Raw genomic sequence first — 4747 nt, 5'->3', positions numbered from 1 at the left:
TCATCCTGGGCAGGGCCTTGGCCCTCCCCATGTGTCCAGGCTGAGAGAGCATCGCTCCATTTGGGATGTGCTACCAAATTCCATTCTCATGCCATGGGTAAATACTGATCCACTATCAGGGGCTGCATACAGTGCCAAGGCCTCTGCATTGACTTCCACATTGTGGTGTCTGAATCAGATACTTGCTGGCCTCCAAGAAATCAGTCTGTTGTCCATTTGCTCCCACTTGTTCAGGTCAGCTGCTTCTGTGGGTTTCCCCAGCCTGGTCCTGTACTATTACATCTTCACTCCTCCCAATCTGCAAATGGTCCAATAGCTCAATTCAGTGTTTAACTGTGGGTGGCTGCCTCTGCCTCCGTCACATACAGGATGAGGGCTCTATCATGGCATATATGGCAGTGATCAGTCTCATTATAGGGGAAGGGCATTTAGGGTAGCCTCTCCACCATTGCCTAGATTGTTAGTTGGTGTCCTCAGGTAGATCTCTGGAAATCTCCCAAGTGCCAGATCACTCCTAGAACCTATAAGGCTTCCCTCTATTATGGCATCTCTCATCCTGCTTTCCTCTATTTCGCCCCCCAACTGAACCTTTCTGCTCTACCCTTTCCTCCTCTCCCTGCTTCTTCTCCCCTCTCATTCTCTCAGATCCTTCTCCCGTACCCTCATCCTTCAAACTAGCTCAGGAGTGCCCACCACTACTCCTTCTCTGAGGTCCATGCATTCTTCTCTTAGAGTCCTTCTTGTTTCCTATTTCCTTTGGTGATGAGGTTTGCAGTTGGCATATCCTTTGCTCTATGTCTAAAATTCATATGAGTGAGTACATACGATGTTTGTCTTTTTGTGACTGGGTTACCTCACTTGGGATGGTTTCTTTTACTCCCATCCATTTACCTGGGAATTTCAAGATTCCATTGCTTTTTTTCTGCATTGTGTAAATTTGCCACATTTTCTCTATTCATTCTTCAAATGAGAGGCACTGAGGTTGCTTCCAATTTATGGCTTTTATAAACAATGCTGCTATGAACATATTTGAACATATGTCCTTTTGTTTGAATGTGAATACTTTGGGTATATTCCCAAAAGAGGAATTGCTGGATCTTGAAGTAGACTGATTCCCATTTTCCTGAGAAATCACTACACTACTTTCCAAAGTGGTCTTACATGTTGGCATTCCCACCAGCAATAAGGAGTGTTCCTTTTTCTCCAAATCCTCTCCAGCATGGACTATCATTGGTGTTTTTTGATTTTAGCCATTCTGGATGGTGCAAGATGATATCTCAGTTGTTTTGATTCACATTTCCCTGATGGCAAACGCTTTTCAGCACATTCTTAAGAGCCTTTCAGCCATGTTATATTCCTCTGTTGAGATTTCTATATTTCTACACCATACTTTTAATTTCATTGTATGGTGTTTTTTGTTGGCTAGCTTCTTGAGTTCATTGTGTATTTTGGATATTACTCCTCTCTCAGAAGTATGGTTAATAAAGTTTTTTTGTTGTTGTTGTTGTTGTTGTTTTTTTTACATTCTATGGGCTATTATTATGTCTTACTGTGTCCTTTGCCTTACAGACACTTCTCACTTTCAGGATGTCCATTTCATTGATTTTAGATCGCAATGTCTCTGGTGCTGGTATTATACACAGGAAGCAGTCTCCTGTACCATTGGTTCAAGGGTATCTCACACATTTTTTTTTGAATTTTAGAGAACAATTTGTTATAATCACCAAAAATACAAGATTCCACTGAAACTGAAAAGCTGACAAAATATGACTGAACTTAAACATTCAGGAGGGTCAAATAAAGCCAGTAATGTGGACTAGACCAAGATTGGTTCAGACACACACAGGTAACTGCATTTCAGCACTAGCAGCATATGACCTCTTCCCATCAGTTAGATTGTAAACAGTCTCCCACCCTTGTTTCTTCTGCCACATGGGCTACACCAAATGGCTTTTTCTGTACTGGATGAGCACAAGCCTCTTGGACATGACACAAAATCAAAAGCAAAGCTTAACAAAGTCTGATTTTAGGGTTGGAATTGTGTATATATAACTTAGCATATCAGCAACCATTTATGTAATATCAATGTAGGCAGCACCAACTTTGACCAATTCAAAGTCACTACCATGCATAAGCCATTCCTGGCCCAGTAGCAATACCAGCATGTTACTATAAATCTTTCTGCCAAAAGCCACCTGAGCCCCACAACCACGTGTTAGCTTTATGCCAGCCGCCCGCCGGAATTAGGCCAAAATGAATACACAGAAACTTGTATTAGGTACAATGCTGCTTGGCCAAAGAGTAGAATTCTCATCTGTTAGCTCAGTCTGAGTTTTCTTTAATCTATGTACTTTATAAGATTTATCTTATCAGATGCCTTATTGGCGTCCCTCCTTGCTGGTGGATCACATTGTGCTGCTGCAGCAGGAGCAGAGGGGAAAAGAGGGGCCCTTCCTCTTTCTCCTTTGCTTAAATATGAGTCTCCTTTCTATACCATTTCCTGCCTGGAACACTTCTCTACTACATTTCCCAGAGTACTCTTTGACTCCTAGGCCTGTCTAACTTCCTGTCTCATTGGCCAAACAGTATTTTATTTAACAGTCAATAAGATGAACATAAACAGTACGTTCCCCATCACCAGCATTTCCAATTTACTACCTTCACCATCAACAGAGCAGACACACCTTTAGTTTTAGTTATTAACAGGAAGTTGTTAAAGAAGATGCAGAACTCTATCCCAGAAGCACATATTATTGACAACACAGGCTCCTTCTGGGGATCTTTCTTGGGATCATAAAGATGAACAAAGGAAATATTAATATGTCAGAGTATATGGCAGGTGAGGCAGAGGCTAGAAAAACGTTCACTCACAAGGCCAATGCATTCCAGTTTAAACAGAAGTCTGGGTGACAGGATAAACAGTGAAAGAAACTCAACCAAATCAAAGGAAAATAGGGTTTCTTTTAACACAGTATCAAAAAGTAGAGGGAACAGATTAAATGTGCCAACTGGTGGCAGGTAAGTCCACAGCCTATTGTGATAAGTCATTCCAGCATCAATCAGGTTTCCTCTCCTGTTTTCTCAAGATTATTTTTTTCTTTTAATAGATGTGGTGACTTTTACAAGAGTTTAACAGGTGGGCAGGCAGGCTTCTATCATTAGTTTCAGGATCTGTCTGGGCCATGTAGGCATCCAACTCAGCATCCAGGTGTCCTTTAGTTTTCGACATGTAGGCATCCAAATGGTTGTCCAGCTGTTCCTTGGTCAGTACAGGGCGAGTGAGGGCACCTCTCCTTCGGCCACGACCTCGGCCTCTGCTTCCAAAGCCCACTCTTCATGGACATATCATAGTCGGAACTCTACCACTGATTCCGCCATGACCCAGAGCTCCATGCCCTAGGCCCCCTCTCCCAGGACCTCCCTGACCTCGAACACCAACTCTTTTTAAGTCCATTCCGGTAGCTAATGCTCTTCCACCTTGGAGCAGGTTTTGACCTTGGAGCAACATCCTGCCCCTGAGCGGGATCCTCGTGGCACGTGCCCCCCGTAGTCCCCCTCGGGGCAAGCCTCTTTGGATTATGGGTAGGCCTCTTCCTCCAATCGCTCCCTTGGCCATGGTACCTATGGGTCGGCCTAAAGGTGCCTGGATGTTACTATTACCCAGGAGTTGCTTTGAGCTCTGTTTAAGTTTTAATACTGCCTGGACATAGGGTCTATTCCCCATCTGCAGGTTCAGTCTTCTGTTTCTAGCACTGGCTAGCTGCTGCTGTTGCTGCTGCTGCATCGAAGCCCAAATGTTCACTGGCATCGGCTGTTTGTTCTTCAGCATATTAGTGAAGTGATCATTTAGAGACATCTTGGTGGTGCCTTTTAGCACAACTTTCAGCGCTGACTGTGTAGCCATCTTGAAATCCTGAGAATCGAACAAGATGGATGCCAGGCCTTCTCTCGGTGCTGCCACCACTGCTGCTGCTAACCTGAGTTAACAGAGGCTTCTGGGGCTTACTAGCTGGGCAATTAGGTTAGATGCTCAAACAGTATGCTGCAAAGCTCACTCATCGTTGGTTGCTTTTCTGGCCGGGCCTATCCTCCTGCTCTTCAGGCCTTCCCTTTCCTGCCTTTCCTCTGCACCGCAAATTCCTGGTTGGTGTCCTTATGATATTATGGAAACCTAATACAGTCAAACAACCAGAGTTCGGTCATATCCATATACAAAATACTTCATCATAGTCCTACACAATTTACTCTAGATGCAAGAAATATGCTAATGTCAGGGCAACAATACATGGTTCGTCAGGGTGAAAAATCCAGGAATGAGGAATGGAAGGCCTGAAATAAGAAACACCATTATGTTTGTGTGAAGTATGTCAAGGGTATCTGTACCCCTTGTAAACTGTGAAATTTTTGTTTCTGCAATTCATTTTATTTTGTTTTTTCGAGACAGGGTTTCTCTGTTTAGCTTTGGAGCCTATCGTGGCACTTGCTCTGGAGATCAGGCTGCCTTCAAACTCAGAGAGATCCGCCTGATTCTGCCTCCCTAGTGCTGGAATTAAAGGCATGAGCCACCAACGCCTGGCCTGCACCTCAAATTTTAAGATTTCCCCTTTTCTCCCATTCCAAAGGGCCAAAGTGCAACACTTTCATAAGAAAATCAATAAAAGTGAATATCCAATGTCCAGGAATTGGTGGCACATATCTTGCATCCCAGCACTCCAGAGGGAGAGCCAGGTTGAGCTCTGTGAGATAC

General features: G+C 43.8%; 1 pseudogene; it reads right to left on the bottom strand.

Annotated features, from left to right (window-relative positions):
- Positions 1 to 2934: 2934 nt before the first annotated feature.
- On the bottom strand, positions 2935 to 4118 carry LOC113838880 (annotated as a pseudogene).
- Between the last annotated feature and the right edge of the window lie 629 nt (positions 4119 to 4747).

This window comes from Cricetulus griseus, chromosome 9, assembly GCF_003668045.3.
Source record: "Cricetulus griseus strain 17A/GY chromosome 9, alternate assembly CriGri-PICRH-1.0, whole genome shotgun sequence".
NCBI lineage: Eukaryota > Metazoa > Chordata > Mammalia > Rodentia > Cricetidae > Cricetulus > Cricetulus griseus.
The sequence above is the reverse complement of the archived record's forward strand: the minus strand, read 5'-3'. Positions and strand labels throughout refer to the sequence as shown.